At 51.2% G+C, this 25,252-nt stretch overlaps 1 protein-coding gene across 1 annotated transcript in view; it reads left to right on the top strand.

The window, feature by feature from the left end:
* The window catches only part of LOC408767 (protein dachsous), a 175,239-nt gene that overhangs the window by 83,882 nt on the left and 66,105 nt on the right, over positions 1-25,252 (top strand). The window lies entirely within an intron of this gene.

The following is a 25,252-nucleotide window of genomic DNA, read 5'->3' as shown; positions in this document are numbered from 1 at the left end:
GGGGACACCGAAAGAAAGAAAGGTTCAATCGGAGGAAAAAATATCGTCGCAGGAGACCTTGCGGAAATTCGATATCGCGCCGGCTAGGGCCTCGCCCGCCGCCACCGCTGCTCCGCCGCTCTATAATTATTCCATCTTGCTCGCTTCTCTCGCAACTCTCTCGTGCAACCGTTCCTCTCCGTCCGTCTCGTGACGCGAATCTCGATCTCCTCCACCTCTCCCCGGCCCAGGGGGACTAGTCTGCCGCGGTTCTCTCCGCCGATGCAAAACACGTAATCCGATATGTCCTACTAGCATGTAGATAGAGTCACTCGTTCCTGCCCTCTAGACTTTGCCAGCTTCTCTCCGGTTCCGGTCCTTCTCTCTCTCTCTCTCTCTCTCTCTCTCCTCTCTCTCAACTCTTTCGTTTCCCCTTTCTCTCCCGAGTCGGCAGACAAATCGGTCTCTGTGACAAGTTGCTGCCGCGAGAAACGTCGCGACGCTGCGTGGTGCGAGTCTCGTGTCCCGAGATAACGTCCGAGCCGTGTCCTTGAACGATCTTTCTCTCTCTCTCTCTTCCCTCCTCCTCCTTCTTCCCGCGCACGTTGGCGAGACGCCGTTTCGGTCGAAATCGCGTATAAGTAAGTTATTCGAGTATCTCTACCGCGAATGCACCGGTTCCCCGGCAAATTGCACTCTCGTATCCCTTTTCGATTACGCGGCACTCGGCTCCTTCTTCGTATATTACTTCATAAAGTAACCGCGTGTGCTCCGTGTGCTCGACTCGGCACGTTAATTGACGGTCAAAGTCCGCTTATCGGTAGTCCGAAGGTCGTTTATTGGTCGCGCGGAATCGCGGGAGAAAACACCGATGCGTTGAGGAAGAAGGGGTCGCGGAGTGGGTTCGATCCGTCTCCTTGGTCTCGGAGAACTGGAAGAACTGGCCTCCCCGTCCAACGTTCGGATCTCAGCGTGACTGCGGAGAGGATTGCTAGAAAAGTTCGATAAATGTGGTGTACGTCGAGGCGAGAGAGAGAGAAGGAGAGAGGGAGAGAGAGAGAGGAACCGGTGCTTCTTCTTTGCGCGATAATGACACGGGGCGGTGCCGCCTCGTAAACTATCGCCGAATGAAATTTATGGGTTAAGGTGGATACCTTTTACTTTGCAAACTACCTTCCTACCGCTCTCTCTCTCTCTCTCTCTCTTCTATCCCTTCCCTTCCTTCCTCGTCTACGATACGCACCTACACTTATCGTGCGTGCAACTCGGGGAATCGGGTTATCGGCCTCCTTAGATATCGCGACGATCCTGTTTACCGATCGGTAGTGAAATCTAAGCACGGAGAGATCGAGGAGAAGAAGAAGGAGAAGAAGAAGGATGCATTGACTTTCCGATTCGAGGCGTTAAACGGTCGGTATCGGATCCGGATGAATATCCCGCGGAGCGATCGACGCCTCGTCGATACACCCAACCGTGCTCATCACAATTTCTTCCACCGTTTTCGGCCTCTCTCTTTTACCGAGTTTCCGAGAGACCGTAGAACGGAACGTTGCTGGTCCCGCGCACGGTTAATTGCGCGAAGGATAAAGGGAACGGGCAAATGCGATGTCGAGCCGTTCTTTTCTCCCCACCCTCCCTCTCTCTCGAGCGTATTAATTTTTGTACGCCACTTTGAAAGTTCCACGAGAAAATTATTACCTGAAGTCGATGGAACGCAGAAGAGGATACACCTCTTCCACGAGATAATTTCTTAAACTCATTCCGCGTCAGTCTTGGTCCGGTGTAATCAAGTCGTCATGCTTTAACGTTGCCTATTACGCGTTTCTTTGCTCCGCATCCAAGGGGGGAAATTTTGCGGTTTCGGGTAGAAGACGCATCCCTCTCTTTTTTTTCTCCCGTTCGTACGACGAGATATCGCCTTTTTTCCATCTATCTATCGTATCTAGACGAGTCGTATCGTCGACGGAGGGAGGAGAAAAACTCCGGATTCGATACGGGAAAGTAACGCGAAATTCTTTCGATCGTTCCTTGTTTTTTTTTTTTTTCTTATCTTTTGGATCGGCGATGTTTCCCCTTCGTATAATAATAATAAGAGCGCGAGTCGCGAAAGAAAATTGGTTTACCGTTGATAGAACGGAGGAGAAAAGCAGGATCCGTATCGCGTTCTATGCACGCGGGAGCAGGAGAGAAGAAGAAGAAGAGGAAGAGAGAGAGAGAGAGAACTCGTCCATATAATACGCGCGTCTCTGTATACCGATCGGAGGCCTGAGCTAATCAGACGGACATAATTGATCTCACTTGTGATCTTGAGATTCGAAAGATCGCGGACGGAGAGGGGCTCGAACCAATAATTATTGTTAATACCGGTCGTCCCTCGCCCTTCTACCTGCCGCTACCACCCGACATCGCCGCCACTCTATTTCGTCTCTTTCTCTCCCTTCTCTTCAATGGTTAGACGGTCTCTCGGTCAGCGATAGGGGTCGACGTCTTTGAATTCCCACCTCCTTTTCTTTACGCATACATACCGAGAAGGGAGAGGGGGGCGCGCTATACAACGCGTCGTGTTGTCCATCTTCCTCCTATCCTCCCTTCTTTCCCTGCTTTTTCGTGGGTCGTTCGCGGTACTCCTGCCTCGTCCACGGTACGCGTTTGCCCATCTTTGGCCGATCCCCGATCGATCCTTCCTATCGAGAAGGATCATCCTCTTCTCTCTCTCTCTCTCTCACTCTATAGCTTTTATTTATATTAATTTCGTCGGCTTTTTTGCTTTTCGACGGTTTCGGAGCCTCGATGAAGCGCAGAAAATATGAAATAATAATGATAATAATGAGCCATTTTGCGCGTAATAATATGGTAGAAGCTCTCGCGCGATTCGTCGGGCTAATAACGTCGGATGCCATAGCTTGCCATCCCCGTATCCGTCTCTCTGGATCCTCGCCGTTTCGTATCTATCCTATCCTTCTTCCTCTGCTTTCGCTCGCGTTTCCTTCCCGTTTCCTTCCCTCCTTTCACCCCCTCCTTCTCCTTCGTCAAACCCCACTCTCCATCCCCGGTAAAAAGTCGCCGGAGGAAACGTTCGCGAAGAAAACGAAAACGAACAAGAAAAAGAGGAAAAAGAAGAGGAAGAAGAAGAAGAAGAAGAAAAAATTGGGTTAACGAGGCGTTGATCGCGCTGCGATTTTAAATAATTGACCGAACGAATGCGATTGAACCACATCGGTTCACTGCAATCAAATTGATCCTCGTCTCCCGCGGATCAGACCAGTGTATTTTGCAAACTTTTTTCTTCACCAAGCGATTTCGAGATAGAAACCCGATAAAAGACTACTACTACTACTATATACTACTACCACCATTGCGCGTCGTTTATTTTACCTCCCGCCGCGCGAGCGACGAACGTCTATAAGAATTTTATGGGCCGGAATGGGATTTGGGTACACTTAGCGGTCATAAAGCGGCAGAGGTGCAAAGAGCTCCAAGTCGAGGCGGTCAACCCTCGATCGCAAAGTCGGCGCCTTTTATCCCGAGGGGATCGACGTTTCAGGGGGTAACGAAGCTTTTACACGTTCGAAGCCCCGCCCTTCTACCACCGACGCGGACCGAAGCTTCCGTCGATTCCTCCTCCTCCTCCATTATATCGGAGGGAAGGAGAAAGCGCGCCTAGTAGCGGTGGCGAGAAAATTTACGGCGTGGCGGGACAATTAGCCCGCTTTTGGAAAACGTGCACGTTCCGTCCCGATAAAGGGACATTGGGGTGGCGATGATGCGAGCCAACGATAATAATAAATTCGGGATGGATGGAAGGGGCGAGGAGCGAGGAGCGAGGAGCGAGGAGAGAGAGAGAGAGAGAGGAAGGCGAGGTGGCAAAGGTGGTCGAAGGTTACCGCGTCCTCGGCCTTGTTCGGTTGTTGGACGTTAGGGCGCTAGAGAGTGGCTTGTACCTCACACCCAATCAACTTAGATCCGCGGTTCCAGATAAGGTTTCTTCCCCCCTCGCGTCGCGAACAGCGAGCGAACCGCGCGTATATACACGTCGTCACCGTCCCGGCCGGTTAAAGGCAACCTCTCTCGGATGCCACTCGCGGGGGCGGCCTGCGAATACTAAGTCACCGGGCGCAAAATACAGGGGTGGGGGTGGGGGATTCCCCACCCGCCGCTTCTTCGTGTTCTCCGTCCCCCGCCTTCCTCCTCCCACTCTTCTTTTTCTTCCATGGCATGCATGCACCCGGGTAACGAGCTTTCATTAGCGACGCTGTAGGCTAATGAGCCGTGTTAGAGCCACTACGTGGACGGCCTCGAACGCGCCGCGCAACTCCACCGTCCACTCTCGCTTCTCGCGCTCTTCTCTCCCTCCCTCCCTCTTCCATTTCCTTCCCCCTCCCTTCCGGGAGGGCCGGGAAACCCGGACAATTCCACGGAAACGAATCGCGCTCGGATTAATAATATCGGGAGGAAAGTTCGTGACTGTGATCGGGATCGAAAAATTTGTCGCGGTCGCTGCCAACTCGATAACATTGGCGATTTGTCCGTGAAACGAGGCGAGGCGTGATAAATCCTCCGCGCGAAAGGCGAATCGTGTTTCGTGCGTATCTAGATACCGTGGAATATGTTTATGCGGATATATCGATTATTGGACGGGGAGCCGGCGCGTTAACAGGCATTGTGTCGCATTTATTATACACGGCTCGCCACTACGCCGCTCTTGTTTTCTCCCTTCTCGCGGAACGCCGTCGTCGCGTCGTGTCTCGCGTGATCGAAACTCCGATTTTCCTCGAGCGAATCCTCCGCTCGACTCGAATTTTTTTCTCTTTCTTTCGCCGCGAATTCTTTCCACGGAGGAGAGGATAAGAGAGATGGGAAAGGACAAACACGGACGGGAGCACGAAGGATAAGCAGGAGGAACCGCGGATCCTAGCGAGGAAGTCTAGCTGGTATTTATGTTAATTACCGTGGACGTTAATTAGAGTCGGTGCCCTCCTCGTGGTGGTGCGGCACGAGGACGATCGCGGAGAGGAATAACGAGAGCTCGAGGAGGAGGAGGAGGAGGGGGAAGGAAGGGAAGAGGAGAGATCGATCGAAGTTGAAACTCTTGGTCGCATTGTCCGCCACGGACGATCGGATTTCGCTTCGCGTATCGATAAGTACCGTAATTCTCTTGGTCAAGCATCTTAATGAGACATCTCTCTCTCTCGCTCTCTCTCTCTGTCCTGTTTTAGATCTTCCCTTCGAGTTTCATCAACGAATCGATCGATCGAATAATCTCGATAACACCAAGCGCGACAATTTTCTCGCTTAACGCGTGGACACGGTCGAGAAAAGAAAGAAACGGAAATGCAAGAAACGGTGAGAAGACGGTAATGATAGGTGGTTGACGCTCGATTACCACGGAGAACACGATGGCGTTTAACCGTCCATCGATTCGAGCCTCGTTAAATAAAAAAGATCGAGTTTTGCACGAGTTTAACCGCCAGTTTTCCGCCTAGTAGAATCCGAGTAAAAGTTCCATCGCAACCGGATAATGGCAAGACACGACGAAAAACGTTGACATTTTTGGAAATTTAATTGAAATTGGAAGCTGACGCGAGCGACTCGCGAAAATAAAGCGATCTCTACAAATATATTTGAGAAAGAAGAGAAAGAAAAGAGAGAGAGAGAGAGAGAGAAGCAGGAAGAGAACAAGGTATAAAAGAAAGAACAAGTTGGCTAGGAACTGGCGACGAAACCATCCGTATCTTTGCTCCCCGCGGACCGCGTGCGTTCATCTTGGGCTCCTCTTTCGCCGAGCGCGCGCAACACGTGAACAGCGCAACGCGAACAGAAAACCAGGAGCGTCCTTCGAGAAGGCAGAGCAACGAGTAGGATGAGTTTGGAGCGGGGGGCTACCGGGGGAGAGGGAGAGGAGAGGAGAAAGCGGTGCCAGTGGTGGACAGGCTTGTGTACCCGCGGGACAAACCAACCGACGGACATACGTAGCTACATACGCGGTAACATAGCTATGGAAAGAGTTATAGGGGAGGGGGGGAGGAGGGAGGACCGCGGGCGGACAGTTTATGATACGGTACGACTTGAATACTCAAACGTGCCGCTAGTCGTGTCCTCTTCCTCCCCCCTCTCCCTCCCCCAACTCCGCTTCCCTTTTGCGCGGCCACGACCTGTCTCTCTAACTCCGACTATCTGCATCGCGACTTTAACTTTTCCACCACGTGGGGACTACGTGAATCCGGTCCGGCCGAACGTAACCGCATCGATATAACCGTTCCCGGGGGAGGGAAGAGAGAGAAGGAAGGGAGAAAGAGAGAGAGGAATAGGATTCGACGAGCGCGCCTTTGGAAAAGAAGAGAAAAAGAAAAGGATCGCTCGTACGAGGGAAAAAAAGAGAGGAATACGGTTATTCCTCGACCGGGTATAATTATTGGCGATAGTTTTCCCTCTCCCTTCCTTTTCCGCGACTCGTTCGTGCGAAAGTTGGAACGTTCGAACGTTTCTCGATTAGGTCTTATTAGATCGATTGGAAAAATTCGTGCCACGCCCGTGTACGTTTGTGCATCGTATGTGTGTGTGTGTATGTGCATCGGCTCGCGTGGAAAAACCCGTTTTCAATCCTGACCAGGAACTCGTAATAATCGTGGCCTATTAAGCTGCCCGTTTACGGAGAAACGACGAACTCTGGTTGTGGAAGCTGTCGGTTGTGAACCCGGACGGCCCACGGATGTCTCAATATCGCCGACTCCCCGGCTTCCCATCTCGCGGCGTGTGATTATCGCCTATTTCGTTGGAAGCTAGCACGAACCGTCGTCCAACTACTAACTAGTTCGAACTCGCCCGTTTCATCCGTAACTAATTCGCAAGGATTCGTACATCCGCGCCTCTACGTAAATCTTAAAGTTTACGTAGGAAAATAGAGCGATTCGATCTCGAGGATCGGATCGAATTATATACGAATTACGCGGAATAACGGTTAGGCAAATCAACGCCAGAATCAAAAAGGTTTATTTACATGGAAACACGGATTATATGGAAAACGTCCTCGATCCCGATTTATGACGGTTCGCTCGAAATGTTGCGGCCGAATGCCGTCCGAATTTGCCTGCTTTTCAACGGATTAATCGCGTTATAGGGAGAATTATTTCGGCGGTCGATACGGCGGAAAGAATTTTCGGAAAGATGTTTATCTCTGATGTTGAAGATGGGGCGGTTTTATCTATAGCGTATCGGAGTGAATCATGGGTGTCGCGAGATCATCCGACACGCGATGTTTCGGACACGGGAAGGGAGGGAGAAATTGGCGGAAAGATCGGCGAAGGCAGGGCGCGTGGATTCCGCGCAATTAATTATCGGGATCGGGTTGGGCGGGGTGCGCGCGACGGAAAGTATCCGGTTACACGGAGGAGGAGGAGGGAAGAAAAGTGGATACATCCGCCGCGGACGTATTAAAAAGTTCGTCTGGTGGAATTGGATAAATTCGTCGGTCCGTCGGGTCCCGTGGATTTACGAACCTCGCAAAAATCGCGTCGCGCAGCGCGCGATATCGAATCTCGGATCGACTTCGCCGGGAAAAGCGGCGAACGGAATCGTAGCGAATCCTATCGAGCTTCTCCCGGGAGAATTCGGTCGGGAAAGGAGGGAGCGAAGAGGAAGGGGGGAGGAGGAGCGGTGTGGGAAGAGGAGAGGCTTTAAACTCAATTATCGAGGAAGGAAGCGAGGGGGGTCTGGCACGGGTTACGAGGGGGAACGTGGCGAGGTAGGTAGCGTGGCGAGAGCAAGTAGGCAACGCGACAAAAGGGGACAAAAGCGTGCAAAGCAAATGAGCGTAAATAACCGCCTACGCCCCGCCGCGAGACGTTCGACACCTTGGTTCGCGGGTACGTCGGTCTCGGTGCCATTATTTCATTAATTAGTGTCACTCGCGCGGCCAGCCGTAGACGCATAAACACGAGAAGTTCTGCGTACGGGCCGTGTTACCGCCACCCGCTTTGTTCACCTCCACCATAAACCCTCCGAGAGAAGAGGACCTCGTCTCTCTCTCTCTCTCTCGCCCGGATGTTCCTCCACCGTGTACGTATCACCTTTTCTCCGTTTCCTTCCATCCTTCGTTGACCCTTTGATCTCGCGTTTTATAGTACCTATATACCTAGAAGAGAGAAAGAGAGAGAGAATATCGCGAAAACTTCGTGACATTCAACGATCTTGGCAAAAATTTCTTCGCGCGGTTCTTTCGAATTGATTTCGTTTTTTTTTCTTCTTCTTCTTTTACGAGAAAATAATACGATGATTGGGAAAGTACTGGTTAAACTCGGTAGAGAACAATTGCAGGGGAAATTGTATGTGATTCCAGGGAACGATTTGGAGAGATGTGGTCGAGCGTGTTCAATCGTGTCTTTATTTAGAATCACGCGTTATTATCGTCAGAGCGTTTTCACGCGTTCTAAATTCACGCGGCGATTCCAACTAAGAAGCGTTTTCCACGATCGGTTGAAATTGTAGGAACGGAATCGCGCGTCGGCTATCTTGAAGATCGATACCATCGATTGGAAAAGTAGTAGCGTGTACCGTGTGTGTCGTAAGAAAGATTACAACTATCGGGTTTAACGAGATTTCTCGGCAAGATTAGAAGAGGCGAGAGAACGACTCGCGGTTCGAACGACTCGTCACGCGATCATCGAACGTGGACGTAACCACGGTGGTGGTGGTATGCGATGGTAGTGGCGAACGACGAATAAGACTCTTCGAGGTTTATTAAACGGGTGATTCGTAATCGAGAGGAGTTTTTTTTCCTCTTTTTTTTTCGCGACTAACGAACCAAAGGTTCGTCCATCGGAGTCCATGCGGAGAGCGAATTGGTAACAAGGCTGCAACGCTTGTAGCAGTGGCCGCTACAAGAGGCAAACAGGCTTCCTTTCATTACGATTCGTCAAGCTTTTTTTTTTCCTTTTTCCTCTTTTTTTCTTTTTTTTTTTTGATCTCGCGACGCAGTTTCGAGCTAATCGCGCGGCGCAATTCGTTGGTTCGCAAAAAACGACGACGACGACGACGACGACGACGACGTTTATATTATCCTCTCCACAGTTTTTATTTTCTTTCCGATCGAAAATCTATCGCGCTTAGAGCGATCATCATTTTACGAAACGTCGGAAACGCGACGAATCGAGAATGATGAACGTCGAAACGCGAGCGAGATTGAATCACGCTGATTATCTTGGCCGTGGAGAAAGAGAGAGAGAGAAAGAGAGAAAAAAAGAGCGTTCGTTTCGAGGTTACGATCGCTGTACGGGCAGAGAGTGCTCGGTTTGTTCCAAAAGGGAAGAGACGTTTATATTTTCACGCCTTAACGCGATCGTTCGGGAGTTAATTACCGAGGCTCGGTCATCGCACGGAGCTCCTCTCGGTCGTGTTGCCCTTCGGCGGAAATTTCGTTCGTGCACGAGATTCGTTCACCACGGCGATACAGAAAGCCAAAGTGTGCCCGTTGCGAAATCGATTCGGCCGGATTCGAGGGATTCGAGACACGTCGCCGACGGCCTTCCAATCCACCGGATTATTTTCTTCTTTCGTCAGAAACGATTCGTACGCCTCTTTCTTATTCTTTTCATATAGCGTATAGCGTTATCGCGTTAAATCATCCGATTATCAGAGGTTTCCCACGATGCCGTTATCGTGCACGCGTTATGCACCACCCCATTTTCCACGCTTGCCCCGAGAAAGGGACCCGTTTCCAAATCCCTCCGCCCCCTCTCTCTTTCTCTCTCTCTTTCGAGCATCTAACAGGAACAACGTCGTCTTCGATCGAAAGTGGATAGACCGCGTGGCTAATCGTAAGGTTTGTAAGGAACGGTGTAATTTATGTTATGTTCTTCCCTTCCTTTTCGAGATTCGTGGTGATCGTGGAAGAAGAAGATTCGTCGGATCCATTCATCTTCACCGATAAACGCGATTCCAGTGTGTGCACGCGTGATTCTCCGACTTATTCCTCCTTTTCCGTTCCTTTTCGGCCGACATTTTTCTCTTCTAATCGTTTACTTATCGTAAATTTTGAAGTTTACCGAAGTTTGAATAATAAAGCGGAGATTCATCTGGACGCCAATCTCTTATACGAGTTACAGGCATCGAGACGTTTATCGAATCGATAACCTGGCGGAGGGGAGGGAGGAATGGGGAAGGGCATTCTTCATGGCGCGCCGACATTCCATGCGCGTATAAAAAGCGTTCGTTCGTTCGCTCGCTCGCTCGCTCGTTCCTTTTCGCGTAGAGGAACGTAACGGTGTTGATCCCCGCGCGCGAATTCGGAGAGGGGGAGGGGGAGGGGAGCAGCGGTATCGAAGGGCACCGCACAGAACGATACATGTATTACGTACCGCGGCAAAAGATACATGGTATCGGGCGAAGCCGCGAACGCGCCGCGGCTTTCTCCGGCCGCCAAAAAGTTTACATCCCCCGCTATATCCCCCCCGCTATATCGAGCCGTCTCTCTCCCCCCTCCCGGCTCCCCAAAAGATTTCTCGTTACACGATCCGAATAAATCATGGTACCCCGCGGGTGACTTAATTAGGTGAGCGCCTGTTAAAGGGGAGAACTCGATTACGAGGCATGGTGAAAAAAGGGGGCGCGTGTAAAAGGTACCTATAACGTGCGTGCGTTCCCGAGTATTTTCGTCCGGTTGATTATTCGATACACGCCGGACACGCACCGCTCTCGCTTCCCTCCTCCCACCAATTCTTCCTTTCCTTCCGATGAATAATTGCTTTTTACCGCGATTCCAACGCCGGCTCCGATCCTAATAATATTCCCCTACGGTTTTTCTTTACCGTTCGTCTCGAACCATCGCCAACCTTCCCCGACCGTTGTGTTCGTGTCGGACGCTCCCTTGTCTCCTGCTCAGGTGGCGATGATCAAATTTATTGATTATTCTCGAGTTCGATTCGTCGATCGTTTCGAGTAGGTAAACTCGTTAAAAACGAGCATTATAGCGAATATTTATCCAAGTTTATCCAAGCCGAAGGAAAGACACGGCGGAATTCTATCGTTTTCAGAAAAGTTCGTTTGCCGTCGCTTTACGTTCGTTTCGTAGCTTTTCTTAATCCACTTCGAGGATATTCATTTTCTCGTCGATAAGATCCTTCTCGAGGTCGAAAGATTCGAGGTGTCAAGGGTCACGCGTCGATACGGTTCCCAGGGAGGGGGAATAAAGCGACGGTTGCGGAAGAAAGAAGGAAAGGGGAGGGATACGACTAATTAACGAACGTTGCTTCGATCGATTTACATTTACCGACTGCCCACACTTCCCCTTCCCTTGCTCTGTCCAAGGGTGCGAACGGGGGCAGCTTCGTTAGCGCCTGGGACGCGTGATTTCGAGGGGTCCGGTGCTCGCAACGCTTACATCGGAAATCCAGGCCTTCTACGTGCCGTGGAACACCGTACGAGGTTAATTCCCAAAGCGGAAAAGAGTGGACGGAGCGATCGCTTGCTTGCCCCCCTCCTCCTCTCCCCCTTCCTCGAATAGCATCGAACGAAGCGGAGGAGTCGACTCTAATCGTTCTTGTCGCCGCATCAAAAAGGGACGTTTATTTTATCTCGCTCAAGGACAGGTTTGGAACAGCTCGCAGCTAATTTTGCGGTCGACTGCTAAACGGCGAGGAAGAGACGAAAAGAAATTCTCCTCCTATCTTCCTCCGTGCCGTTTTACGTTCTCCTCACCCGGCCGCAAGAAAATGGAAATTGCCGCTCGCTTCGAAGCTCGCTTACGCGAAACTCGTAATACTAGGAATCTGATATTTCTTCCATCCTTCGGACATCTTCGGAATGGTTCACCGAACGGCCCATCACCGGACCTCCTATCTTCCTTCTCCCGTAATCAGTTTGCGCGCGTTAAGTTTTTGCCTTTTCCTTTTCTCTTTTTTTCCTCTCTTTCTTTTCCTTTTCTTTCTCAACGGTTCGAAGAACCGTCCGCCTCTTGGGAACGAGTCGAAGAGGAAAGGAAAAACGTGGTGGATCGAAGTTTTTACGTGCGAAATTTTTAGCGCGATTTCGAGAAAATTCGTGTCGACGTAATTCGTCGCTTGGAAAATGAAGTAGAGTAAGGAGTAGAAGAATTTGGTTGAAAGGGAAATCGTTAAAGTTTCTCTCCCTTATTTTCGCACAAAAAAACGTAACGTTTTGGTGAAATCGAGAGAGAAGCCGTTTCGAGGCGAAACGAGTATCGTTATTCTCGAATTTTGTTTTACTTTTACTTTACCCTTTTACCACGGTTTCGGTAGCATTTAATCTCCGTGGCTGCACATCCCCGTGTCGGAAATGAAAGGATTCTTCTTTCGACGGTCGGTCGTTGGGTCGGTCGCCGGGGCGCGCGATGCGTGAGGCCCGGCAAGGTGCAAATCTCATACACCTGGATCGTTACACCGTGAATCAGCGATTGCTTTTACGAAGCCGGGGATATTGAAATGGGGCTGGAAGAGGGACGTCGAAGACTCGATTTACGAAGATGAGGCGCGCTCGGCTTAACTCGCGTTCCCCGCCTCTGTCGGTGACGACCTCCGCCCGTTTCAACATGCGCCGATGATTATCGAGATGAAACGTATCTTTTTTGTATTTATATATTACGTATCATTAATGCGACTCCTTCGGTTACGTTAATAATAACGATCCTGCTCTCCTTCTCCTCCTCCTCCTCCTCCTCTTTTTTTCTTCCTCGTTTAATAAAATAGTAGTCGCGTATCGTCTCGATCGTGGACGGGAAAAAAGGAAAAAAGAAGAAGGAGAAGAAGAAGAAGGAGAAGGAGAAGCGAGATAAGAAGATATTATTTTTGGAGAACGAGATGTAACCTGGTAGGGGAGGGGCGGGGAAAAAAGGCATTCCATGTAAAAACGTGAATCTGGCCGTTGAAGGGGAACGTTTCGATCCTCGAAGGTGTAACTACGCACGGCCGAGAGCATCCTCGAGTATTCTTTCGGCCCGTTCGACGATCGATGGAACACCGGAACGAGGGACGAGGTAATAAATTATTATCGCGTCGATAAAGAATGTCGATGGGGCCCGATGATACTACGGGCCGCGCGTCTCGAAGAACGCAGCCTCGGTGGTTATCGACCGCCTAATAGACTCGTTTCCGAGTGTCATTCCCGATATCAACGGGTATGGTATGGGCCGATTCGATCCCATCCACGGGATCGTGATTTCGGTTTTTTGCGAGTCCGTTATTATTTCGCGCTCGATCTTATCCCCTTTCCCTTTTTCGAATCGAATCTATCGAGGCAACCGATTAACGCCGAATCGATCGATCCGAAACTTCGTTCGACGACTCTCGCGGGATCCCTTGGAAATCTCCCTTGGACGGGAACAGGAGATCGTGGTCGAGGTCTCCAGGTTGCGTCCCGTGACAAAGCGGTTCGATGAATCAAACGTATCCGAGGCTAATAGCCCTCGGCTCCAGGAAGCGAGCGAAACGAGCCGCCTTATCTCGCACCGGACCGATATTTGTCGAGAGCGAAGCCGGTCGATCGATCGTAATTGAATCTCTGCGCGCGCGCGCGCGCTTGTATACGTCTCCCTCCTCCCCTTTCCACCACTCCCCCCCGGTCAACGATGATCCCTCCTCCCCGTCCCTCACCTCGGTACCGTGAACGAAAACGTGATTCTGTTTTCTCGCCAACTCGGCCGCCGCGCTCCGTTTCTGCATTTTTCCACGTACGGTATTGTATGGTGGGGGGGTGAGGGGGGGGGGAAGGTTGGTCCGCGCGCCAAATCCATCCGGCGAACGGTCTTTGCGGTTGTAAAGCGGCGATCAGACACAACACTCGCAAGGGGCCATTTTCGGTGTCGACGTCCGAGGTCGTCGTACCGTTTTTAAACTCTTTTATCGCGTCTACCGTGGCCGTGAACCAAACTCCCCTTTCATTTTATTGCCCTCGTTCACGCTCGAGCCGTCGCTCGATCGTCACGACTCGTGGACGCACGCATTCTCTCCTCCACACGCGAATCACGAATGGAAATTCGTTCGTTTTGTTCGCGATCGCGACTAGTCCCACCTACCTACCTACTACCGGCTCTACCCAACATCCGTGCGAATCGAAGAGGATAACATCTACTTTTCTTCCAATCTTCGCCGATGATATTCGCGTTTTACGAAAAATCGAGACTCTTCTCGATCGGATCGTTAATGATTGGGAGGGAGGACGATCTCTTTTACGATAGTCGTAAAAATTACGGCGATCGTAATTCGTCGATCCCTTCCTTCCTTCTCGTCGGCCGATTAGGGCAGGAACGAGAACGACAACGGTGAGGTATCCGTGTTCGCGGCGCGTATGGAGCAGACGTTGAAAAGATTCTCGATCCGTGACACGCGTTCCGTAGTAGATCCGAAGGAACCTCTACTCTATCCTAGCTCTATCTCCGGTAGAATCGCGGGTTAGACAAGCGCTCCCGCTGTTACAATGTCCCGGTGAGCACAATCGGCGGCGCAGGAATGTAGACCAATCCTTTCACGCGTCTGGCGAGCGTATGTCTTAACACCTGCGCGCAACCATTCTCGATCAATCTCGGGCGTCGTTGATCGATCGTGCCTGTATTACATAAAATAGAAACGTTCGTCGAGCTCCTTTTATCGCGAGTCCCCGTATTTATTAATCCGTCGCCAAGTTTTTCGCCGTCGAATTATAAATCCCTCCCTTGCGGCTCGCGCGCAATTTGTTCGTCACGCGTCTCGCTTTATTCCCGGCCATTCGCCACGATCGGGAACCGTATGAATCCAATATGAATCCGAGTTGTAGTCGGAGGGGAACGATAGGAAGGAAGGAAGGAAGGAAGGAAGGCGCGACGAAGACGCGTGGCGCGCGTGTGCCAATGGGAAACGCGAAACTATGCGCCCAGTCATCGGCCAAGGACACGGTTCGCGTCGTCGTTGCAGCCGTTCGTGAAATCGTGGCGCTCGTCGAGGGTCAAGGGGCACGTAAAAACGGCAATTTATCGCGATCTCTTTTCACTTCTTCTCGCCGATCCACGATTATTGCACGCCGCGCGAGAAAAGCTTCTTTTCTTTCCGTAATCCGCTCGTAAGGGGACGATGCCTCGTCAGCTTAGTCCACGACGGGAGATTGGTCGAGTCGGCGACTTTAAATCGAGCAAGCGTTCCGGTTGCGTAGATCGCGAACGCCAAGTAGATACGCGCGTTCTATCGAAATGGCCAGAGTCGCAACGCTTCGCCGATGTTCTCGACGGGGGTTGCATCCTCCCCCCCTTCCTCCTGTTCCGATCCTGTTCGATCGTTGCGTGTTGAGCCGCAGAATCCGATCTTCCGTCCGATATGACAAGCAGAAGAGTAATCGAGTCGGGAGCGAAGCGCAATCCTAATTGGTCGATCGGGAATTACGCGCTTCCTTGCCTACGAGAACCGTAACCACGATAACGAAACGAGAAATCTCGTGGAAGAATGTTGTGGCAACGATCGGTTGAAATCTCCGTGTATCGCGGCTACTTTTACGCGGCGCGATGCATTAATTATTATTAATCTCTGGGAAGAAGAGAAGATGGCGCTCTGTGTTTCGCGCTCGATACGATCGCGTTAGATTACAGATTTTTATCGAAGGCGAAACGAGGTGGAAAAAACGGCGGCGTTTCGTTATTAAAACACGGCTCGTTCGGTTTTACTCCCACCCCCTCCGTAATCCCTCCGGGATCGAGATGCCATTGCGTCGGCGAGATCATCTCGTACACGTCCCGCGGTGTGGTGGTGGTATCCATCGCCGCGGTGGATCGTGATTCTACACGCTCGCGGGATTTCATATTTACGCGGTCGAGTCGGGACGAACGGGAAAGAAAAAAAAAAAAGGAGGGGGAGGGCGGGGAGGAATGAATAAATAAAGAAAAATAAAAAAGAGAGGATGAAAAACGCGCGCGGTTTTGATCGTCCTGCCGCGAAGATCCTCGGAGCGGCGCGTCCGCGTCTATCCATCCGTTCGTTATTAACTTTACGCTATCTTGGACGACCATCTTTACGCTGCCGGATCGAGTGAGGCGTATCTACCGAGTTGTTGGCCTACCGACATTACGTGGCCGCACACAAACGCACCCCCCTCTGTGTGTACCCAGCGCTGGGTATAACAGGCTTAGCTCCGTCTCTCTTCAAAATTGCCCGCCATATTTTTACCATATTACTTCATTTTTAAGCCACCTCCCGCTTACTGCCGCCATCTCCAGCTTCCCTCGTTTTCTCGCTTCTCCTCTCCATCTCGACGCGCTTGTCGATCCTCTTTCGCATTTACATCTTACTCGTCCCTCCCCCCTCTCTCTCTTTTTCCTCTCTCTCCCTTCCCCGTTTGGTCAAAGTCCGCGATAGGCTGCGATACCGCGATTTTACGTGGTGCCGGGTGTTTCTCTCCGTGTGGCCCTTCTTCTCTTCTTCCCTCCTTCGTCTTCTTCTTCTTCTTTCCTCGTTTCGATCGACCACCGCAACAACACGCATGCAATACGCTTTTTGTAGCAATATTTGGAGCGAATTTAAAATAATGATCGTCCCGCGACCTCGAACGTGCGGGCCGCGTCAGTGAAGCTGAAATCCGTGGAGGTGCGGCCGTGGAAGGGAAAAAAAGAGCAACGGAGCGGCAAAGAGGTGGGCGGGGTGAGGAGAAGGAGAAGGAGAAGGAGAAGGAGAAGAAGAAGAAGAAGACGACGACGACGTCGAAAAGGAAGGAGGAGGAGGAGGAGGAGGAGGGAAGGCCGACGTCTACGGGGCAAGTTAATGAGATCACGCGTAATCGAAAATTGTCTGGCGTTCGAATTTTATTGGAACGGCCGTTGCCCACGCAAAAATCACTCCCGCGGGCCCCTCTCTGGTAGCGTACTACGAGCGAGCGGCCGATGATGATGCTCCGGATGATAGGGGTGTGTGTATATATACGCGCGTAAAAGGGGGATCCGGGGAGGGGCCTTCTGCGCTGATCCACCTCGTACGTGGCGCGATAATAATAGGCAATCGCGCAAAGATACGTGCGTTTTCGAGTCGTTTCGTGTCACTACCACGTCGCATCGACAACGTTCTCCAACCGATCCGATCCGATCCTGCCACACCTTTTTCCCTTCTTCCGTTCGCGCGCGTATTCACCGATGATGATAGTCGACGCAGCTACGTCGAGTTAATTGGAAAGTCGACGATCGATCGGAGTCCGATGCCGCATGGTAATGACGGTACCTGCGCCCTCCCCCTTCCACGCCACAGATTCGACGGTATAATCGGGGGCCGGTTCTCTCCTTCAATAGCTATCATTGGGCGTGGATTTCGCGGCATTTACGTTTCATCGGCAAACTTTGTTATTTCCCACAACTCCGATTCCTCGATCGCGCTCGAAACGAACCGAACATCTATCGAACACCTGCTTTTACGGCTTGGATTAGGTAGATTAGCGAATGTTTTCGTCCCTCGTCGATCGAAACGCGGCGCGATGTCATCGAAGATTACGAGTTTTTCTAAATCCTTCCTTTTCGTTGCGAAAGCTAGGGTGATTTTTCTTCCTGGAAAGCGGTCGGTTGAGTAATCAAGTGGCGGATAAGTAGGTGAGCCAGGAGACAAATGCGTGGCGTGATATTCGACGCGAAATAGATGCGGGAATAATACGATACGATCCACGAAGGAACAAGCCGCAACGAACATAAGCGGGTTGTGGTTACGCGCGCAATTTTTTCACGCGTGCCACCAAATCGAATGATCCGAGGCGCGCGGGGAACGGTAATGATCGGCCGTGTTTTTTCTTTTCTCTCTCTCTCTACATCCCCGTTGGGAAGGGGGAAGAAGGGAAGAGGCGTCGATTATCGGCGAGAGGGAAAGAATCTCGTTTGATGGACGCTCGATCTCGAGTTTATAGGTTTTCGCGAGAAAATGCAATAATCGATCGCGGGCCGCGTTCGATACGGAAGGATGAAAAATGTGGATTCTGTCGGAGGAAACGGAGTATAAAATTATACTTTAACGACGCTCGCATATTACGTATGCCGTGGATCCAACCGAGGAACGTATCTGTCGGTCGTACCAGTAGTGGTCGGGTGTCGGAAGCTTTCGATCAAACGTGCTAGCGATGGTAATACGCGTAATGATAGGTTGCGTATCGACTAATCATAAGTCGGACTGTGAAATTTGGCCGAATTCGTTCCTCGCCGCTCCGGTGTCTAGAGGCGAGAAATGCCTAATGCGTTCGTTCCCTCCCGTTTTTTTCTTCTTTTTCTCTTCTTTTCCTTTTTTTCTTTTTCCCCCCTCTTCTCTCTTCCTCTCTCTCTCGCCCAATCTCTCTCTGTAGAGTTCAAAAAAATCTAGAATCCGTCTCGATCGAATTCGAACTCGGAAATTTGGAAGCGAATAGAGACGTTGGACGTTCGACGGGAGGAGTGAAGACGCGAGCGCGACGATTCCGTGGACGAGGAAACGTCGCAAGTGGAGGAAGTGGCGGGATACTTTGCGCAAGGCCAACGCCGTTCGTGGGGGCAAGGTAACGAGCGGTTAGCCGATAGGTACGAGTACTACAACAACAACGATGCGGCAACAACCTCCTGTAGGTAAGTCGAGGAACGCAGGAGGTAGGTAGGTAGAGGTAGGTAGGTAGGTAGGTAGGTAGGTAGGTAGGTAGGTAGGTAGGCAGTGTGTGGTAGTCGTCGGTGCTGGCTGGGCTGCCGTACTATATTATTAAGGCGGCCAACCGGTGTGATGCTCCGCGTCCCAGGAGCCAATGGCACCGCGTCTCATCGCGGCAGGAATGCGTCCACTCCTACCTCCGCTTTTGCCCTCCACGAAAACGAGCAGCCCCCACCGTTTCCGGCAAGATCGACGAATTCTCCTTCTTGCCTCCTCCCGCTCCCTCCCCCTACTCCGCTCTTTCACCATCACTCTCGCATCAACAACACCGATTTCCGTTCCCCCCCATCTCTCCACCGGATGTCGGTGTACCGCTTTATTTCGCCCAATCTCTTTGCCCCGTCCCCGAATCCACCATCCGTCACCTCTTCGCTCTTGCTCCGTTTTACAAGAAATTTGCGACAGTTTCTCGCTTCCTTCCTCTCTCTCTCTCTCTCTCTCTCTCCGCCCTCTTAATCATCGGATACGATGATTAATCCCCATCCGTCGTACGAGGCAAAAAGTAATTTTCGCAAGAATATTACTTTTCCCCGAACGATTCGATCGATTCCGAGAGAAAAATACAATCTTTTTTTCCCTCGCATTCGGATTATCACCGTGCGTTCTCGCTCGCTTCCTACCGATCGGTAGATCTTAATAAGATCGAACGATGGAAAAGACGACGACGACGGGGAATAGGCAGGGAGGAAAAAGGCGATCGGCGATGGTATCCGAGGCGGCGTGTAATAACCGAGGGTCTCGATCTTGGTGGACAATTTACGAGGATAAAGTGGGTCATAAATGTAATTATGGCATAAATTATGATTATATACAGCTACCCCCTTTGCTCGAAACGAACGATCTCTTATCGTTCGGTAACGAAGGGGAGAAGGTTTGGCGACGTTTCCGAATTTCTCCTCGAATCGAATTCCGTACATCGAGGGGCCGAGTTCATCTTGATCTTTCGAAAGAAAAAAAAAAGCAAAAATAAAAGGGAAATAAATGACTCATCGAGCGAACGTACGTACGGGCGGGTTCGATTTTCGTCCGCGCGAAAGATAAAGCAAGGGACGGGAGGAAGGGGAGGGGAGGCGAACGAGGATCCTTATTAAAAATAATTCCCATGCGGGCCGGTCCCTCCCCGGTCCCACCCACCCACCTCTTCTTCCCCCGTCGGCATTCCGTCAATTAAGAGAGAGAGAGAGGCCTTCCGATCCACCACCGTGGATCCAATTGGAAATAAAGATGATCCGTGCACGGCGCCGGACGCTTTCGCGATCTTTCGTAATCATAGAGTTTCGCGATATGCTTATTAAATCGAGGCAATCGGGTGAACAGATACCGCGATACGGATTGCACCGTTGCGCAATCGGGTAGAGCCCTCAGGATAGAACACACGGCTCTCCCTTCCTTTCTTCTTCCTTTCTCCCTCTCGACGATATACACTCGTAGCTCTTCCTTCGTTATTACACGTTGCGCGCCATCCGGACGCGTATCACGTCGGAACGAGACATCGATCGAGAACGGCGAGAACCGCTTATTATTACGGTTTTCGCGTTTCGAGGAGTCCTCCCCTCTTTCCTCGTTCTCACGCGCACGCGTCGTCGTTCGATTTCGCGTGGCGTCGTATCGCGTCGAAGAACGATAACGGGTGGTTGAAGCAAGGAGCAAGAAGGTGATCTTTAACAATTCTGCTACCTGCTCGGTTCGAAGGGGTCAGGGTCCAGGGTCGAGCGTGATTTTCTTGGCCCACCACCGCGTGCCACCGTCGCGGCTTCGCTCCTCCTTTTGCGTCCCCTCGATCGCGCCGCGCGACGATAATTTAGAATCGAGAGGAAGAAGCGCGTGCATCATCGCGGTGATGATCGCGGTAATAGTAGTAGTGGTGGTAATAGTAGTGGTGGTGGTGGTGATTGTATCGTTGGTATATAATAGTCGGACTTAAACGTTCGCCTCGAACGTGTAAGGATACGTTCGTGTAAGATACGTCGCCGGCGTGTGGAGGACGTTAACGCGGTGCTACGAACGCGGCAGGGGGTTCGGTGTGGCTACCAACCTCATTTTTATGATTATTTGGCGGCGTTATTGCCGCTTGACCCGCCATTAAACGGTTAAATGGGCCGAGCAGAGAGGGTTGCGGCCGCGTTCTTTACGACACTCGAGGACATTCGCTTCCGAGGTAGACCAAAGGTCGCATCGTGCATATCCTACTTAACCCTTTGCTCGATTTCGTCGTGATATTTCCTCCCCTCCCCTACTTCTTTTTCTTTCTCTTGTTTCTTCCTTCCTTCCTTTCTTCTTTTCTTTTTTTTTAAATAGATGGTACTCGACTGGGGAACTCCGGAACTCGGGAAATCGATTCGTTCGAACGACGAGCGTTTCTTTCGCTCGTCCAACCCTTTATCCGCGGTACCGAGGAGGAGCGCACAAAGACTACGACACGATTCCCCGCCTTAATTCCATTTATCGGTTCGCCATTTTTCGCGATCGCGGCATACATTAAGCCACCGTTTGCAACACGTAGCCTCGCGAATATACGGTTAAGCCCATGTTTCATTCATGAGCCATAAAGTTGCCGAGGACGATGGACGGTGGCCGATGGTTGGAAGCTTTTCGCTCGCTACGTTCGCTGCTTCCTCCATTCCTTTTTTCTTTCTTTTTTTTTCATCGCGTCAATTCCACCCGTGCGAATCGTACCAGACCCGTTTTTCCACGTTTCGACCTTCGAATTTTCATCCTTCTCCCCTCCTTCCTTCCAAAAAAACGAATCTCTCCGATTCCAAAGATTATTTTGTCCATCTACCTCATCGACGATCGTTGGGAGGAAGAGGAAGAGGAGGAGGAGCGCGTGGAAACGTCATCGATCCGTTGGAAGAAGCGAAGGATAGATACGAACGTCTTCTCCGGTGGCAGCGGTGGTTAACCGGTATCCCGGTTGTCTCATTTGCATTCACCCGGGAACTCGAGCGTCGCAAAGGTTAGAGAGATACTCGAAAGGAGGGAGATTCCCTTGCTCCCCTCGTGTATCTCCTCGTGTATTTGTTTGTAACTCCTCTCGCTTTCTTCTCTTTGTCCTCTCTCTCCCTCCCTCTCTCTCTCTCTATTATTCCACGATCCGAGCCTCCTGGTTTCCTTACCTTCCTCGTTCCATCCTGCCTTCCACGCGATTTCACCGCGGTTTTCGCGTTGCCGCAACGATCCGGGGCGCTGCTCGTATCCCTCGTAGGCGCGAGGCAATCGTAAGTAATCGAGCGAAGCCGGGCAATACGTTTGGCATCGGCGCGGTTGTCGTTGGCGGTGGTTGCTTCTGCCCCTTGCTCTTCGCGCGGCGTAACGGCACATTTGGTGGCAAACGGAGACAGAGAGAGAGAGAGAAAGAGAGGTTAGCTCCGGGTTTGTCGTTTCGAGTTACACGAGTTACTCGCGTACCGTGACCCACGACGCGGATTCCGGGACCGTTCGCGAGTTCTTATCTCGTCACCTTTCCCGTTTCTACATATACATGTATATAAACTCCTTCTTCTCTCGAGGAGTCCGTTACGACGATTCTACTTGTTGAAGCGAATCCGTACGCTCCAGTTTCGACATCCGGGATCGCGGATGGAACGTCCTTGGTTGGGTGGAAAAAATCGGTGGAAAGAAACGGATCGAGGCGTATGGAGATGGACGGAGTTTCGATGGCCGATAGTCGAGGAAGACGAAGAGGGCGGCGTGGAAAAGCGAGAGAAGGATAGAGCTTATCGAGATTCCCGACGGCCTTGCCCGTCGATTTATCACTCTCGCCCATAATAGGCCCGTTTTCTTCCCCCTTCCCTTCGCTCGGCCGTCTTTCGCGGCCACGGCCTCGGCCGGCCGAAGGGTGGCGGCGAGAACTCTTCCTCTCTAGTCGCTACTCTTTTCTCTCACGACTCGAGAAACTCGATCCAATCTCCTCCGAGGCATCTATGTAGAACGGACCGCTCATTTGTCTACCGTCCTTTTAAACTCGTATTTCGCGGCCAACCGTCTCGCTCTCCCTTCCAACTCCTCTCCTTCTCGGGCAAAGGAGCCAAAAGGCGAACCGGATGCGCTCTATCTTCGCCCCCTCCCTCCCTTTTGTCGTGTGCCGGCAAATTTTCGTATCGTCGTACGAGCAGCAGCCGGGGAAAGCGACCGCGCGGTAGATCAAAAGGAACGATTTGACCCGATTCCCACCGTTTCTCTCCCCCTTCTCCTCTGCTCCCGGTAGCGTAAGCGGAGGAAGTGTCCCTCCTCCTCCTCTCTCTCTATATATATATGCTCGTCCTTTAGTTCGTTTCGATCCGTTTGGATTCGCGAGCTGGTCGCGAAAGCGACAGCGGTCCACATTTCTTCATCCTCTCTTGTCCACATTTAAAGCCGATAAATATCTAAAGGAATCCCGACAAGCATATGCGCGGAACTTGCTCGCGTTCGCGGATGATCGAGAAGCTGTCGTCGTAGCTCGCAGCGACTTTCAACGATTTTATTTCTTCTACCACCACAATGTTCCGTGCATAGACGCGTATTTCATCGAAACGGACAGCCCGTTTCGCTACCGTGCATCCGCCGCCCTTGCCTCCAATCGTCGGATATCTCTCTCGATATCGATGCTCATCGAAAGAACTCGAATACGCGAAATCGAGGATTTAACGGTGGTACAGTAAGAGTGACGGAGGGAGGAGATATATATATATATATATATAATACACTCTGAGGGAATTATTCGGGATCTAGCCGAGGGCGACGAACAATGACACGCCGGCAAACGCGCTCGGTATCGTTGCCTCGCTCGCCGCCCCCCTCTTCCCTCCTTTCGTCCGTCGAACGCTCGTATTTTTTTGCGACCTACAATTATTCCTTTCAAATTACCGAGGCGAGCTCTCGATGGCCACGGAAAACTTATAATGCCCCAAAGTGGGCGAGCGGTCGCGCAAAACAAGAACGCGAGACTGCGGGCTACGCCTCTCGGCCAAATAAAAAGCGCGCGCGCAGCGCCCAACCTTTCGAATCGTTCCTTCACCACCATCCTTCGCCGCCATTACGTTTTTCTTTCTTTCTTTCTTTCTTTTTTTCTTAATTCTTCCGTGTCGGCAAAAGAATATATAGGAATTAGAATATATATATTTCTCGAAAGACGAATGATTTTTGGTTTTTGATTTTTCGGAGTTTGCAGCGCGAATCGATCCGAATCGATCGAATGCCGAGTTCGCGTAATACCGTTACGAGTAATTGGTTCTCTAGAACGCGATTGCTGGATTCCTGGTGCAAACGTATATAAAATACAAAGCATTTCCGTAATCGCGGAACACCACGCTCTCGCGTTCCTCTACGGCTGTTCGTAGCCGTAAACGGCGGCCGCCGCATTTCTCCGCCGATCGTTTCGAATCACGGTGCGAATCGGTAAAGAGGATCGTCCAAGGGGTCAACCATTCGCGCGCTCCCCACGATCCTTCCTCTCGCGACAAATCCTGAGACCTGTAAACGAAAAGTTCGAGGCGAATGTGAATCGCGCACGAAAACCAGTTTTCCCATTTTTTATTGGGCAGAGTCCTCTCGACTCGAAAGCATTTCGAAGTATTCTCCTCCTCCTCCTCTGAAGAATTCTGAAAGCAAAATCGTTGTCGAGAGGGATCGTAAAATTTTAATTAATCGTCGACGGGAGTGTAGATAGAGGAAAGACGATCGCGGATCTTAATCTTCGTTTCGTTCGCGAGACGAGGGAATGAAGTTGGTTCGATTCTCGATTCCGTCCGATTGGAGGCGAGATCGTTAATAAATTTGGCGGCGAGAAGAGTCGGTGGCGGTGTTGAATGGCCGCCGAGAGAAGCGAGAGGACGCGAGAGGAAAGAAGAGCTTGTCGTCGGGCAAGGTTGCGCGAAACGTGAGACGCGCGGTCTCATATTTGCTTTCCGCCGCTATCCTTAATGACGTTGTAACGGTCGAACGCGACAATGAGATTATCGCGAGATCTCATCTCGGACGCTTTAATCTCTCCTCGTCGTTCCCCCGTTTTTCCTCGATTTCTCGATGAAGCGATCGACCTCGAATCGACCGAATACGAGGAGGAGGCGCGCGCGTCGGGGTGCCACCACGCTGTCTTTTCTCCGCTTTACGAGACAAGGAAATTGGTTAAACGCGTAATAATGTTGAACGGGAGGGCAGCAGGGTCGCGAGAGGATCCTTTCCTCCTTCTCCTCCTCTTCCTCCTTCCTCCCATTCCTCGTCTCGTTCGCGTGTCCCCTTCCTCTTCCTCGCCGTCCCTCTTCGGCCCGCCGCCAGCCCGGGGGACCACACGCGGAGAATCGCGCTATCTCTTTCACGCTTCGACAACACGCTAACTCGAGAATCGTTTAGGCAGGTTATCGAGGGCCGATAACGGCCCACCTTTTCTTTCCCTTTGTACGAGTCGCGCTGCCACTGGTTCGCACCTCTCTCTTTCCTCTCCTCTCCTCCCCTCTTCGTTAATCGAATCGCGTCCCGCGAGAAGTATTTGAACGAATTTTAAAAAAATCCTCACGTCAATTCACGTAATTTGTTCGATGATTTAATATAAACAGCGATGAGATGCAGGTAGGATGCACGAGAGAAGAGTGGAAGGCAAGTTGGAAAGGTATGGATAATTATCGTTATTCTCGATTCACCGCGAATATCGTGCACGGCCCCGAGCTACGATACTAATTATAAAA

The sequence above is a fragment of the Apis mellifera genome, linkage group LG4, assembly GCF_003254395.2.
Source record: "Apis mellifera strain DH4 linkage group LG4, Amel_HAv3.1, whole genome shotgun sequence".
In the NCBI taxonomy this organism is placed as follows: domain Eukaryota; kingdom Metazoa; phylum Arthropoda; class Insecta; order Hymenoptera; family Apidae; genus Apis; species Apis mellifera.
Note: the sequence above shows the minus strand (reverse complement) of the source record. Positions and strands in the feature narration are given on the sequence as shown.